This window comes from Pan troglodytes, chromosome 1 (assembly GCF_028858775.2).
Source record: "Pan troglodytes isolate AG18354 chromosome 1, NHGRI_mPanTro3-v2.0_pri, whole genome shotgun sequence".
Classification (NCBI taxonomy): domain Eukaryota; kingdom Metazoa; phylum Chordata; class Mammalia; order Primates; family Hominidae; genus Pan; species Pan troglodytes.
Window position 1 is genome coordinate 79,903,326 of NC_072398.2, and position 17,062 is coordinate 79,920,387.

At 36.4% G+C, this 17,062-nt stretch overlaps 1 protein-coding gene across 8 annotated transcripts in view; it reads left to right on the top strand.

Annotated features, from left to right (window-relative positions):
• NME7 (NME/NM23 family member 7) overlaps positions 1 to 17,062 on the top strand; it is a 229,615-nt gene that overhangs the window by 155,623 nt on the left and 56,930 nt on the right. The window contains exon 12 of one of the 8 annotated variants that reach the window (XM_063787464.1): positions 14,537 to 15,996. The gene's annotated coding sequence lies outside the window, so the exon portion shown is untranslated. 8 annotated transcript variants of the gene reach the window in all.

The window sequence follows — 17,062 nt, forward strand, 5'->3', positions numbered from 1 at the left end:
AGTAGTTAACTTAGCAACCACCAGAAATTGCAAACATTTTCACATTGCATTACAATTGTACATATCTTAAAACATCATTTACAGTCATTGCTATTTTAAAATTATAAGAGTTATTAAATCAGCTGCTACATTTTAATAAATATGCACATTATATCACAAAATGTAAAATATTCTGATAATTTTATTTTAGAGTAATTAATTTCCTGCAATTCTATGTATTTTATGCATTTAAAAACATTGCTTTGAGAAGGGTTCATAGGCTCCATCAGGCTGCCAAAAGAGGTTCTTAACTTTGTCTTTGCATAAGACAAAATTATGAACCCTAGTCCTAAAGGAAGATACACAAAGGTCAAATAAGAATCCCTGGAGTTGAAGACCAAGCATTAACCCAAGACAGCTTCTTCCTCTTTATTCCTTGTCCTAGTATTAATCCTCCCTACCCTCCATGTTCCAGGCCTCTGAGGTATTCCTCCTTGTAAGACTTGTAGTCATCCATTCTTTTTAGTCTCTCAACATCAGCTCCAACTTCCATATAGATATTTGAATTAATTAATTAGTTAATTCATCAAATATTTTCTGGGGACTTACTACATACTAAGTACTATTCTAGATACAGTAGAGATACAGTGGCAAAAGAACAAACAATAAAATCTATCTTCACAGAGGACGTTCTAGTTGGGGGGAAACAGATCAGGAGCGGAATAAATAAGTAAAATATATAATATGATGGTAAGTGTGCAGGGGAAAATAAAGCAGGGGAGGGAAATAGGGTTTTCCAGAAAAGGGAGGGATTTATAGTTTTTAAGTAGAATGGACAGAGAAGGCTGCACTGAAAAGTTAACATTGGATACAGACTTGAAGGAGGTGAGGGTGAGAGTCACCTAGCAATCCAGGCTGGAGGAACAGCAAGTGCCAAAGCTGGAGTATGCTTAGTATATTGGAAGAAGTCAGGAGGCCAGTGTGGCCAGAGTGGAGTGAATGTGTGAGGTGAGGTCAAAGAGATACAGGATGGGAAAGAAGATCACATAGAGCGTGGAAAGCTGCTGAAAATACTTTAGCTTTTACTCTGAGTAAGAAGGGGACCATTGCAGAGTTTGAGCAGAGGGCCAACATAACCTAACATGTTTTAACACAATAATGCTGGCTTCCATGTGGTGAATAGACAAAGTGGGGCCGGAGTAGAAGCAGGAAGAATGAATACTGAATGCCAGTACTTGACATGTGGTGCTTTGCAGTGGGCTCTAGAGCCAGGCCGCCTGAGATTCTTCATCTGTAAAATATAATCTGTTTCTTCACCAATAAAACGGAAAAAGAATAAGCCGGATGTGAGGATTATATCAGCTAATATGGGCAAACTTCTTAGAATATTCCATAAATATGGATTTTTCTTACTTTTCTCAGAGCCTAGGATACATGCTGTGAGGGTACCACACAACTATTTGACACATAATGGGCAAGATGGGAAGACTTGAATGAGTTTTGGGCAACCTTGTTCCTATGTCTTGATTTTAGGAGAGTAATTGGGGAAAGGAAGCACCAGATGTTGCCTTTAGATATGGAACCTTATTCTTTTCATACGTATATGTGATGATGGTGCTAAAGCTCAGATTACATAAGATCATGGGAAAACAATTGACACTGACTCTGATTATAGAAAGTAGTGAATTAGTAAATGAAAAAACTAAAAGTGTGGTTATAATAGTAAGTATTGTTTTTTAAGTAAACTGCAACATTACATTGTCAGTTTATCCTAAAGAACAGTAACATAAGCATACTATTTTGCTAGACTAATTATTAATGTGACAATAGTAAATATATATTTATAGGCTTCCTGCTTTGGTCTTATAGAATAATCTTATAGTTGATCAAAAAATTAGATGGAAAACTGTTTTCAGTATGAGATGTTGGGCCATCCTTGTTTTATGACCTTCAAGAAAGAAAAGAAACTTCCAATGGAATTACACCATCTGTAAAGATAGTAAGCTTGCCCAAAGAACACAGATACCAAATTTGAGAGCTTTGATAAGAGTTCAAAATTGAATAAAATTGAGTCAATAATTATTTATTGAAATGTAGTGGTAGTCAAGGCATTACTAGATTTTGCTTGCAAACTGTTGTAAGAAAAGATAAGTTTACAGACAATGGCAAAATAAATCTGACAGTAAGATAAATGCTTTAAGAGAGGTACAGGTTGTGAATAAGATTTTCAAGGAAAGTGCTTACATCTCTGGAGTAAGTGCGTAAGGTTTCAGAGAGTGTGACATCTGAAAGAAGGTGAACCCTGTGGAATACTTAGAATTTCTATAATCTGAAATGGGAATCTGTACTTTTAAAATGAGAGATTATGTCACATAGGCATTGAGATTGCAAGGCTGAGTAATTTAGTTTGAAGCATTGGATATAGTAGATTGGATATAGTAGTTTGAAGCATTGGATAAAGCTAGAGAGATATTAGCATCATAATGAGTCCAAGGCTGGGAATTTTGTTATTTAATAAACATGAAAAACCATTGAAGGTTACTGACAAAGTAGCACTGTCATGTGATCAAAGTAAGAGTTATGTGACAATATCTAGTATGGATTGAGTGAAAGTTTAGGAGGAGAGGCAGCCAGTACTAAGGCATTTGAGAAATAAAAATAAAATCCCAAGCTCCCTACTGACTGAACAGATCCCCCACTTGGACAAGGGGACCCCAGAGAAACCTTAAAAGCTAAATTCCCTGGCCTGGTGTGGTGACTCACTCCTGCAATCCCAGCACTTTGGGATGCTAAGGTGGGAGGACTGCTTGAAGCCAGGAGTTCAAGACAAAACTGGGCAACATTATGAGATCTTGTCTTTTCAAAAAATAAAAAATCAACCAGACATGGTGGTGCATACCTGTAGTCCCAGCTACTTGGGAGACTGAGGAAGGAAGATCACTTGAGTCCAGGAGGTCAAGGCTGCACTGAGCTTTGATCAAACTACTGCACTCCAGCCTGGTTGACAGAGCAAGACCCTGTCTCAAAAACAAAACACGAAAATAAACGAGTTCCCAGCCATGAGGGGATGCGGGATCAGACACATCTCATTATACCTACTCCTTTGCTAACCATCATTAGCCTTCCCTAAGGGTTAAAGAGAAACTAGCCCTTTTGAAAAACTTGCTCCACTGCTGATATCAACCATATAAACCATTGCTGCCCTCCCTTCTGTAGTTTTGACAGGGCAACCCACCAGCATTCCTTCCTGATTAGAGACCACCAACCACAGAGTGGTTCTGGCCATTCTACGGAGACTGAGCACAGAGGGCTTTTATGTCCTCTGCTTTACCTTTTGATTTATAAGGCCTAATTGTAATACATTCAAATGTTAAATCTTCACCCTAGAGTGAACATGGTGTTGCAGTCTCACCAGTGCACCACAGTGTAGCAGTCTCTCATTGTGAGGTATCACCCAGAAGTCTTTGTCTCACAACCAAGAGAATTAAGGAGCGTGGACACAAAGAGTGAGGTTGGAGTGAAAGTTTAATAAGCACAAGAAGAAAGCTCTCTGACAGGGAGAGAGGGCCCAGAAGAGGGTTACCATTTGTACAGTTGAATACAAAGACTTTTATAAGAAAACTTTGAGGGCTGGGTGTCTCATTTGCATAAGGCATGAATTTCTGGTAGCTCCAGCTCATCCTCCTAATGTGCATACAGTCTTTAGCTTGAGTTACTCCATATTTCTTTGTTCCCCTTACTGCACATGTGTCAGGGGATGGAATTTTCCATTGCAGGCCTGACTGGGCAAGTCACTTGTGTAGCCTTTCTTATCAGTGGGGCTGTGGGCATGTCTTAGGCAAGCCACCCTGTGCAGTTCCCTTACCTGTGCCTGCAGGCTGTTCTTTTGTTTGAAAGGATTCAACTGAGGACCCACCCTCCCTGCCCGCCTGCCTGACCAGCTTCTTCCTTTCTCTTCTCTCAATGGGACACATGTTTCATACACATTGGCCTACTGTGCATACCCATGCCATTACTTCATGAATATTCATAGCTCCTCCTATAACCCATTGAATATTTATACTTAGCCAAACTGCTCAGCATAAATTTCTGTTCCCTTTACCCCTCCCTCCAATTGCCTGTTTCTGGCTTCTGGCCAGAGATTATGCTTCCTAGCCTGTTGGTATGGCCACCCTTCAGACTACAACCCTTAATGAGAAATAAGCTCTCCTTTTCAAAGTTATTAACCTCATCATTCTTCAATGGACACATTATAGCAGTTTAAGAAGCCATGCTTTAGAGAGATTGCAAAGGAGAACAATTTTATAGGCCTTACTTAACTTCTGTAGGCCTATGTCATCATCTCTTAAACCTCACTGAGTTACTGTGTTAGGCTGTTCTTACATTACTATAAAGAAATACGTGAGACTGGGTAATTTATAAATAAGAGATTTAATTGGCTCATGGTTTTATAGGGAGGCATCAGGAAGCTTAGTGTTATGTCAGAAGGCAAAGCAAGAGCAGGCATGTCACATGGCAAAAGCAGGAGCAAGCAAAGGAGTTGGTGGCGGGGAGGGGGGTGCCATACACTGTTAAGCCACCAGATCACCTTTGAACTCAGAGTGAGAGCTCACTTATCACCAAAGGGATGGCCCAAGCCATTCATGAGGGATCTGCCCCATGATTCAAACACCTCCTACCAGACCTCACCTCCAGCGTTGGAGATTACAATTCAACATGAGATTTGGGCAGGGACAAATATCCAAACTATCAGTTACTATGTGCAGCAAATGAACTATACATCTAAAACACATGACATAATGTGGGAAACATAGTAATGCTGAAGAAATATTAGCCATCTGGTGATGATGCTGATGATTATGCCATTGTAGCTGCTGCTGCTGCCAGACTCCCCAGATTATCTTACCACATCCATTTTCTTTTGCAAACACCATTTCCTTACCTGCCTTTTAAGTTATGGTGTTTCTTGGAATTCTGTTTTCAACCTGAACTTTGATATTTTTCTGCATGTCTTCCTTTGATAATTCTATCCATTTTTATGACCTTAACCACCACCAGTAGGCTGGTAACTCTCAAATCTTGTTTCCAGTCTAAGAACACCTCCTGAGCACCAGATCCATGTTTCTAACTGGCTGTTAGTATCTCTACAAGAACAATCCTACAGGCAAGCAGATCCCATTCTCCTTCCTTGCAAACTTGCTTCTGTGCTTCTTATCTCCATAAATTCATTACCAGCCACAGTCAGCTAAGCCAGAAACCTTGAAGTGTGTCTTTACTTTTGCCTTTCCCCAACCCATTATAGTCAATCAAGTCCTTCAAGATACCTTCTCACCATCTCGTAAATATTCCTTTCTGTCCATTTCCAGTTCCCCTACCTTAATTGAGATTTTCATCACTTCCCGACTGTTTTATACCATAACCTCCTAATTAGTCTCCATACCTTCAGAATTACTTCACTGCAATTCTGTAACCACACTGCTGCCTGAGTAATCTTTTTAAAATGTAAATCTAGTCATATTATGCCCCTGCTTAACACTGTTCTGTGGCTTCCAATGTCTCCTGAGTAGTTAAAACTCCTCAGACAACACTTTACATGGTCTTGCCCCTTTCTGTCTATGTAGCAGAATTTACTGAATCTTTGTTTTATTTAATTATTTATTTATTTATTGAGACAGTCTCGCTCTGTCACCCAGGCTGGAGTGCAGTGATATTATCATAGCTTGCTACAGCCTCTACCTCCTAGACTCAAGTGATCCTCCTGCCTCAGCCTGCCAAGTAGCTGGGACTACAAGTGCGTGCCGCCACACCTGGCCCATGTTTTAAATTTTTGTAGTGATAGGGTCTCCCTATGTTGCCCAGGCTGGTCTCAAACTCCTGAGTTCAAGGGATCCTCCTGTCTCAGCCTTCCAAAATGCTGGGATTACAGATGTGAACCATGGCACCCAGGCTTGAATCTTTGTTTATAATGTCGGTTTTATTATCATTCAGGGATGGTGAGGCCAATGCATCAGATGATTGCCATTGAAAAGATAGCTACAATCCCCAAGAGGACAGTGCACACTGCACATGCAGGGCCACACAGGGAAACATGAGGGTGGGTCAGAAAACAGAAGAATAGGGGGAAATATGGGCAAGAGCTTCTATTGTGATTTCCTTGGGAAGGAATGGGTGAGGAAGGGCTAACAAGTTCAGGATTGGCTAGTTTGAATAATTTCAGTGGACTGTAGGGTGTACAGGGCTGTTCTAAGTTGTCTGACCCTGTCCCTGAGGAAATTAGGGCAGGGGAATATTGATCCAGATTGTAAGAGCCTGATAGAGGAGGTTGGAGTGGATGGGGTCTGACCTGGTTGGTTTGCATATGAAAGGCAATCTCACAGGGGAGCCCTTTATTATCTCTAGAAGATGGCTGGCCTTGGGAGGGACAGTCTCCTCAGGGTCAATAAGGCCCCAGATGTTAAAACATCAGAATAAAAAGATGTGCTTAACACAGTCTCTTACCCTCACTGGCTATGCTCCAAGCAATTCTAAATGACTTGAATTTCCAACCACTCAAGGCTAAATTCCTCTACCCTCTTCCTGGAGGGAAGATATCTTCTTGGAAATAATTGCTTATCTCTTAATTTAATGATATTCTTGGTAAAGCCCTCCCGGATGTTTCCAACAGAATAACTCCCTGCCATGTTTATTGAGTATTGCTTATCACGTTATATAGTGATATATAAAATAAGAATTTTTATTTTACACCTTTTCCCCCACCCCCACCAGTCCAGACCATAAGCCCCTTGAGGAATGGGACCGTCATACTCATTTTTTACTTTCTAGAGTTTGTAGCCTAGCAGGGTGCTTGGTGTGTAGTTGACTTTCAGTATATATTTGTTGACTGAGATGAAAAATAACTAATGAATAGGTGAATGAATTAATAATGAATTAATAAGTTCTATATCAGTCATACCTGTGGAAAACTCATCATCATTGAATTTCCTTTATTTCCTAAAACCTGAAGAGTTAGGCCAAAGTCTTTCAGTTTTATCATTTGCACTAAGTTGTCATCAAACTAAATGATTTATGCTTCTCCTTCCAACTCTAAAATTCTGAATTTTGGCTGAGTAAACTTTTAGTACTTTTGGTGAATTATACCTTTTCCTTTTACCTTTATATGGCTTAGAGGTATAATGTGCAGTTTTGAAAGTTGCAGCTCTGGGAAATGTGGTACATGATTTTCATTTTTGTAGATAATAGGAACCAACAAGTATAGCAAAGTGGTTAAGACCCTGGGTGCTGTTGGGCATGGTGAAATACACTTTAGTCTCAGCTACTTGGGAGGCTGAGGCGGGAGGATCACTTGAGCCCAGGAGTTTGAGACCAGCTTGGGCAACATAGTGAGGCGCCATCTCGATTTAAAAATAATAATAATAATAATAATAATAATAATAATAAAGACCCTGGGTTCTGTTATCTATCTAAGTTCAAATCCTACCTCCACCACTCAGTAGCTTTGCTCTTGGCAAGTGTGGTATCCTTTGAAAACCTTAGTTTCTTTATTTGTAAAATTGTAATAATAATGATATCTACCTCATGGAATTATTATTGTAAAGAATAAGTGAGATAATTTATGTAAACTTTCTAGAACATAGTGAATACTTAATAAGTGTTAGCTAACATTATTGTCACTCTTGTAATAGAGGTTATTATAATTATCACTATTTAATGATACTCTGCACTCTTACAGTATGATACTGGCCAAGGTTTCAAGGTTCAGTGGCCTTATTTGTGATAAATGAAAAAAAGACATAATATGATGTAGACACATGTAGCTTTAAGTACGTTTAAGTATTATTATTATTATTATTAGTCACATTTTATGAACTCGAAATACAAGTCAATGTAAGAACATCTTTTTTGTTTTATAATTACCTAGGTGGCCTGTCTGGTAATTTAATTCTTTCAGAGAAGTCTTTTTAAAAAGGAAAATAAGAAAATCTTTGTGTAAAAATTGAGCAAGGTCTATACATGTGATTTGTAACAGCTTTATTGAGGTGTAATTCACATACCAATATGATTCACTTGTTTAAAAACATATAGCTCAGTGGTTTCCATCACCACAATTTTAGAATATTTTCATCACTTCAAAAACAAAGCCCTATACCTTTTGGCTATCATTTGCCTACTTCCCACCTCACCCTCAGCCCTAGGCAATCACTAATCTACTTTCTATCTCTATAGATTTTCCTGTTCTGGACATTTCATATGAATGAGATCACATAATATGTGGTCTTTCATGACTGGCCTTTTTCATGTAGCATAATATTTTTAAGGTTCATCCACATTGTATCACGCATTCAGTACTTTATTCCTTTTTATGGCAAAATCATAATCCATTGTATGGATATACCAGATTTTGTTTATTCTTTCATCAAATGATAGACGTTTGGGTTGTTTCTATCTTTTGGCTATTATGACTAATGCTGCTGTAAACACTGTGTACAAGTTTTTGTGGGAATATATGTTTTCAATTATCTTGAGTATATTCTTAGTAGTAGTATTGCTGAGTTATATGGTAACTGTGGTTAATCATTTGAAAAACTAGTAGTTTTTTCCAAAATGGCTGCACCATTTACCATTTTACATTACCACTAGCAGTATTTGAGGGTTCTCACTTCTCCATATTCTCACCAGTATATGTTAGTATGACTTTTTAATTCTAGCCATCTCAGTGGGTGTGAAGTGATGTCTGATTGTGGTTTTAATTTGCATTTCCCTATTGACTAGTGATATCGAGTATCTTTTTATGTGCTTGTTGGCCATTTGTATATCTTCCATGGAGAAATACCTATTCAGTTCTTTGCCTATTTTTAAATTAAGTCATTTTTATTATTGACTTGTAAGAGTTATATGTTATCAATAAAAGTCCCTTATCAGAGATATAATTTGCAAATATTTTCTCCCATTCTGTGGGCTGTCTGTTACTTTTCTTGTTGGTGTCCTTTGAAGCAGGAAGTTTTTAAACTTAGATTAAGTCTAATTTATCTATTTTTTGCTTTTATTGCTTATACTTTTGGTGTCATATCCGAGAATCCTTTGCCAAATCCAGCATCATAAAGGTTTTACTCCTATGTTGTCTTCTAAGAGTTTTAAAATTGTAGGTCTTGCTTTTAGGCCTTTTATTCATTTTGAGTGAATTTTTGTATATGGTGTGAGGTAAGGATTGAACTGCATTTTTTTGCACATTGCTATCCAGCTGTTGAAACATTATTTGTTGAAAAGATTATTATTTCCCCCATTGGTTGGCCTTGGCAACTTTGTTGAAAATCAGTTGAAAGTAGATGTATATATTTATTTCTGAGCTCTCAATTCTACTCCATTAATCCATATGTCTATCTTTGTGCCATATGTACATTTGATCTTTAGGTATTTTCTTGTTTTGTCTTATTTTTCTCCTAGAGAATGTTGACATCTAAGAATACACACACACACAGAGTAGTTTTTAATTAATACACAGTTTTTAGTCATGATTATAGAGCTAACTAGACATCAGAAACGAATCATCCAGAATTACACACTTAAGTATGAATATGAATAGAAATTTCATAAATAAATTTCCTAAACCTGAAATTTTTCTAAATAAAATCTAAAAGTATAGTTTTTATTTTGACAAGTATTATGTTTTTCCAAAAATCTTTTTCAATTTATAAAGCAGTTAAATATAGAACATTTCATTTTGGTCCTGAGGCTAATATGGTGAAATATAGGTACTCTTATTTGCTTATATTATTGTAACTCCATTTTATCTATGAAAAAACAGAATCATGAAAACATGAAGTGATCTGTCCAGGTCACTCACTCAGCTTAAGACAAATCTGCACAAATTTCCTAACCCCGTTCTGTACTCTGGCTACTCTATCAGGCTACCTCTATACTGTTAGATTAGGAATCAGCATCTTATTATATAAAATATTTTCTCTAATTATAACAAGTATATCAAAGGCTTTTATATACAAGAGGACTGCATCCTGGGATCTTGAATCTCCAGTTTTCATACCATTCTAGCAAATAACTTGCTGCGTAGCAGTATGCTCAGTCGTCAGTAGAGAATGACAGAGCCTCATGTTATGTGAGCAGCTTGGTAGGATGCACTCACTAGCTGAGTGATTTGCTCCCACTCACCAGCCTCTGCAGTATTACAAATTAGTGCACATCACATACTTTTAGAATTTCTCTTAAGTAGTTGAAGTTGCAAATATTAAATCTCTAAATTTCAAGCCTTTATTAATTGTGAAAGTATCCTAATGATTTTCTACACTGTGGTTCTTTTCTAAAACTAATTTTTACTTACCGCTTTTATTTATTCAACCATGTATCAAGTGCTTTTTATGTGTCAGACAATGCCAAGCATGCGGATACTGCAGTAATGGCACAAAAAAAATCCCTTTTCTCACAAAGTTTTTGTTCTAATAGAAAGACAGACAACAAATGAGTAAAATAAGTACTGTGAGAATAAGGAAGCAATATGAGAGATGGGGAGTGCTTTGAGAAGGAAGCCTGTCTGAAGATTGATAACCTTGAACATGGCATTAATGAGTGCTGCTGCTACATGGTCAAAAGAAATGGTTGTGCTTTAAACAAATACTGTTCTGTGATAGGCCAAAGAGAAGTTAAGAATAGCGTGAAGAATAGAATATAGTTGTAAGAATATTTCAAGATAAGATTCTTCCAGCAAATTTAGCTTTCTTATGCCTTTGGATAACAGTAACAACAATGAAACACCATCCATATAGCATCCACAATTTATTCTCAGAAATCCAAATTGGTACTTAGTTACCTCAGTTATTTGTGCTTAGTAGTATTTGTGCTTGAATGTCTCATTCTCAAAGAGATCAAAGCCTACCTTTTCCCACCCACATTTATAGTTGTAACAGCCTAACACTCAATTACTTATCCTACTATATTTGGTTTTACCTTCTTCTGTAACAAGTAAGTATTAGCGTCTAAACATACTATACCATTTACTATTGAACACATTTATTTTTTGTTTCCTTTCACTAGCATGCAAGCTCTTGGAAGGAAAGGATGTTTGGTTTTTCACTGATATATTCAGAAAAGTGTCTGGTACATAGTAAGAACTCAGTATATATATTTGAAAGAATGAGTGTTAGTAAAAGATGAATGAAATGTCCATTCTGTACTGTTTAAATACACATCTCATGAACTATTTGTTATGACTGCTATATCCAGTTAATGACCCAGAAACTTGATAACGATTTGCTCTAATCCTCAATTCCCTTCAAAGTAAACTTTCTGATGTTCATCTTATAGTTGGAGAAATGAGGCTCAAAGAACCTAATTTTAAAACCTTTTTAAAAAAGTATCTTTTGACCAGACATAGTGGCTCATGCCTGTAATCCCAGTACTTTGGAAGGCTGAGATGGGATGATCACTTGAGGCCAGGAATTCAAAACCAGCTGGGAAAAATAAATATAAAAATAAATAAATAAGTAGATAAATAAATAAGCCAGGTGTGGTGGCACATGCCTGTGGTCCCAGCGACTCAGGAAGCTGAGGTGGGAGGATCCCTTGAGCTCAGGAGTTTGAGGCTGCAGTGAGCTATGATTGTGCCTGGGTGACAGAGCAAGATTCTTGTCTCTAAAATAAAATTACAGAATTTTAAAAGTATCTTTTTATTGTTTCCAAAAGACATATTCTTATTAAAAAGCCAGGATCTTAACTCTGTTCTACCTGATTCCATCTTGAATTGTTTGTGTTTTAAAATGTCAAGAATATATTTCCAAATTATAATTGCATATAATGCAAAAAACATGTTTTGAATGCCCTTAAAGCATTTAAGAATATAATTCTGCTGCTGAGTTAGTCTCTGGTCTGTTTTCCATGATTTCTGTCTGTGATAATAGTACTAATATATATGTTGTAGATGAGAGTGGTAACATTCTAAACACCAACCTCAAAAGATTAGTTGTATGATATTCCAGTTAACTTCAGTAACCAATCATGAAACTGTCACCCATGGAATTTTAACTCTTTGAGGATATTTGCCTAAGTATCTTTTTGAATTAGGTACTTTTTCTGACTCTGCCCCTAACATTTTGAATTTAGTTTTGACTTTGCCTGCTTCTCTGTCCTTAGCATCTTCTATTACAGCTAAGAATTGTCAAAAGACAAAATTACAACAAATTTAGTTTAAAGATCTTAATTGACTTTTATTTATGATACTAGAATTGGGCAACACCTCATTCTGTAAAATAGAATGAGTGCCCCAATAAGCTGAGCAGTTGGTTTTATAGTCACAAAAGGACTGAGGAAAGCAGAAACAGAAAACAAAAAGTGGGTTGGTTATTTCAAAATTAATTTCCTTGTAAAGGTTAAAGCAGAGAGGATTTTCTTATCATGCCAGCTAAAACTTGAAGATTTTACTATTATCTCTCACTCTCCTGATCTCTCAGAAAGTCAGATAAACTGAGTTTTGGCTTGGTAACATGGAACTTTACGATCTGTGACTCCATTTTGGTTTGGTATGTTGGGCCTCTTGCAGGAAGGAGTTCAGTCCAGACCAGTGGGCTCCTATCAATATTATTTAAACAGAACTATGTCGCCCTGTCTACTTCCAAACCCACCTTCTTGTCCCTTGCCTTCCATTCCATGTGTGCCACCTTAGTCCCCATAGGGACTGAGAAATTTTGATAGCTATCTTCTTCCATAGTGTACTTTTTCTTTTTTTAATCTCTATGTTTTTATTTCATTTTGGAATTCAACTGGTTTTTGTTTCCCCATTCCTTAACTCATTTTCATTTCCCTGCTCCTTGTATCAGTCTTTTTTGCCTCGCTATTTTTCAGTATGTTTATCTGAATGATTCTCATAAAAAGTGCCTTTCAGTTCCTTCATTTTTTCTTTTTTCTTTTTAAAACTATTCTTCCCTAGTGATTTTTTTTTAACTGCTCTTTGGCTGCATTCACTATTTTTCTTTTTTTAACAAGTGATACTGTTTTCTTTAAGATCTCAGCTTAACATTTTACCTCTTTTATTTCTTTCCACTCTCTTTTTATTCTTAGAATAAATATGTTCGTTGTTCTGAATATCTTTAAAAATAACCCTATTCCAATCAGACATGTCCCTATCACAGTCAGAAGGAGGGGCTCAAGTTTCCCTAAAAAGTGCACATTAGGAATGGAGCATAGCCACCAGCTGGAGCTGCTAGCATTTCAAAATCTCAGGAGGCTGCAGCAACATGTGCCAGGCCTTATCTCCATAATACACATGTGCTGCTTGTCAGTTTCAAATGTTAACCCTCAGCAGCATTACTTAAAGTCAGTAGGCTTTGTGTTGTGATGGAAGGAAAATATTTTTAAATCTTCTTGAGACCCTGGGAAACTACCGCTTTTGGACATGAAAGAGCCTGCCACCTTACAAATCCATCAATAAGTAAAAGCCACTGACACCAGTGCCATGTTTCAGTTCAGTTAAGTTGGCATGAATAGTACTGAGCCATGGTGTTCTCAGGATGTAGTTACTAAGGCGTTTTATTTATATCCCAGTGAAACAATCCTACCACTTGCAAGGACAAAAAGAGAGACTTTGGGGGCCCTTAAATGTAATCAGCAGACATGTGCCACCCTTTCACCTTTGTATGTTGATTTTTGTTTAGTGACACTGTAGCAAAACAATAACCATTAGCTCCATATAGTAAGTATGTACAAGCATGATCTTTATTATTATTATTATTTGTGGAGATGGGGTCTCACTGTATTGCCCAGGCTGGTCTCAAACTCCTGGCCTTAAGTGATCCTCCTGCCTCAGCTCCCAAAATGTTGGGATTACAGGTATGAACTACTGCACCTGGCCAAGCATGATCTTTTTAAAAGCACTTAATTGAAATATAATGAAAATATTAACTCACGGTATATATATTTCAGGAATTGACTATTCATATTATAAAAGAATTCTATATTTTCCAAAAGAATTCCTTTCAGGAGTGCTTCAAAAAGGAGTTTTCCTGCATTCTAAATAAATCCTAAATTTAATATATTTGTTTAAAAAATGAAATACACACAGTTTGGGGAAAACAGCCTGGCCTTATTCACAGAAGGTTGTATATTTGTACATCATGCATACTGTTTTCAAGTTACCATAACTAAGTTGTTCAGACCAAATAGTTTTTCTCAGCACAATAACCATACCAAGAGCTCTAGGTATATAAAATTTACAGAACTGTTACAGAGTAAACTTATGCAAAGGAGGGTTGAGTATACCATACTCCCTTTTTTCTTATTTTCCAAGTAAAATACTCCTCGGTATTTGAGGGAGATTGGTTCCAGGACCCCTCAGATACCAAAATCTGAGATGCTCAAGTCCCTGATATAAAATAGTGTAGTAATTGCATATGATCTATGCACATCTTCCTTTATCACCTCTAGTTTACTTATACCTAATACAATGTAAATGCTATGTAAATTTTGTTATACTATATTGTTCAGGGAATAATAAGAAAAAAGTTTGTACATGTTCTATATAGGTGCAATTTTTTTTCAAAATATTTTTTGATCCCAGATTGTTTGTGTTCACGGATACAGAATCTGCGGATACAGAGGGCCAACTCTACTGTCTTTCCTTTAAGATGTCTCCAGCTGCCCCAATCTTGAGTGACCTTTGCCTTCCTTCAAACTCCTATGCCGTTAATTGTCTACACCTCTCACCTGGCGGTTGTCATATGCTTCTTGTATAGTTTATCTTTTATGTATATTTACTTCCTAGTCTAGGAACTAACTAGAGAAGTCTCTTTACACCTTTTTGGTATCTCCAATACTTGAAAAATGCTCTTAAAACAGTGCTTCTCAAACATCCATGTACTGTGCGTAGAAAACACCTGGGGATCTTGTTGAATTGAAAATTGTGATTCAGCTGGTCTGGGGTGGGGCCTGAGATTCTACATTTATGACAGACTCCCATGTGATGTGATGCAGCTGGACCACAGACCACATTCTGAGTGACCAGTGTCTGTCAAACCTTCAGCAAATGTTTATTGATGATGCCATTTTTTTTTCAGAAAAAGGATAAGAGATTTAAATTTGTTAAGTGCTGCATTTTTATGTAATATGCAAATAGCACTAAGACTGAACTGAGATATTGATTGAAAAAATACGCTGAATGATTGAAGATGTTAGATGTCTTTTTTTCTGATTTCTCCATCTGATCAATAGGAATGGACTTTAGCTTATCCATTTTCATTAATACCAGACTGGATGAGATTATACGTGAATAACTTCTACTTCTGTCTTCACTAGATTCAGGCTGAAAAGCAAAAGTCTTTATAACACATTTCTAGTCACGTAAATAATACAAACTTTTTCTAACTTTTCTCTGATTTGGGACACCTAGCTTTGAGAAGCAGACGGTTTTCCCAGTAAACTCTTAGATTCCATAGGTATCACATTTCAGGGTCAAGAATTACGCATATACCCAGTATAAACTCTGTAAAGACTTTTTTTCTCTTGTTTGATGGAACTCAAAAATGGAGCAATAATAGTTATCAACAAGCAATGAGTCTGAGTCCTCAGGCTTTAATGGCAACCAACAAACCCATGCTCCTTATTGCAGAGGAAGAGTGCATTGTTGATTCGCTTTATATCCCCAAATAGAAAACACATTAAGGGTAATCCTGGGAAATTATGCTTACTTCAAACCTTGATTGCCAACACTGAAGTGTCTAAATAGCACTTCACCATTTTTCTGGTTGTTTTCTTAGAAACAGTTCACTTGCTTCCTTCCTGTGATAAATGCCATATTTATTTTAGTATGAGTCAACCTACACTTTTTTTATATTGCCTCTCTCCCCAGACCCCCAAATCTCCAATTTCTCACAAGTGAATTTAGGCAAACTAAAGAAGACATCTCTGTTCCACGAGTATTAAAATAAAACATTTTAAAATATAAGTTATAAAAATAACACTTTCATTGTTTTCTTCCTAATTACTAAAGTAGTCCATGTTTATTACCCCTATTCCACCTCCAAAAAAAAAAGAAGAAAAATTATGGAAAAGAGTCAAGACCTAATAGACTAAAAATTTTAAAACTATTCTTGTTTGCCTACTTCTCAGAAATAAACACTGTAAAATAAACATTTTGACCTGACCTCAAACCATTGTCTTTTTATATATATTATAAAAATAAAATTAAGATTATACAATCGTTACTACTTTGTAACATCCTTTTTAAATTAAAAAATATATTGTGGTCTTCTCTAATATCATTAAATATATTTCCATAACATGGTTGTTAACAGCTGCATAGTGTTCCAGCATATGGATTAACTAACCATTCCCCTACTGTTGATTTTTTTCTAATTTTTATATAAGAGGATGTTGCAGAGACCAGACTTATACATAAATGTTTGTACAAGTTTTTACCTTGGAACTAATTTCTAGAGGTAAAATTGCTAGGTCAGAGGATAAAAGATGTTCATTTATAATTTGTTTCATCTTGCCCTTTCTAAAACGACAGAAGTAGTTTAATAGAACTTTGACTTATATTATTTCATAGTTTCTTTTGAAAATTATTTTCTCTCAATAGCAAAACTTTTGTTGGCTCCTGACGTACATTAATATACAAAAGAGCTACTTAATATTTGGAACACGAATTAACCTGAGGAGTTCATAAACAGTAGGCATTGCACTGAACAGCATTTATCAACTTGACTTACCAGCTTACACTGCCATAGTTCTGTTATAGTCATGTCACATTTGAGACATTAGTTGTGCAAACAGTACATAAAGCAACTCACCTGAATTTTAATTGAGAATTAATATTTGCCAAAACAGTAATTTGTCTTTTTAAGTCTTTGTTTCATATGCAGAGAATTTTATTTGTTAAGCATACTGTACTCAGAGTCAGGCCAATCAAAAATAATATGAGAAAAGAAAAACTGGTTAACTCTTTCTATCTATATTAGTCTAAGGAGTACCAGGGCTAACAAATCTTGATAGTATGTTAATTTGTTGTGTTTCAAAACTTGCTCTTTATCCTGTTGCGAAAGCTGAATTCAATAGAAAAATGATTATATTTTTAAAATAAATGAAT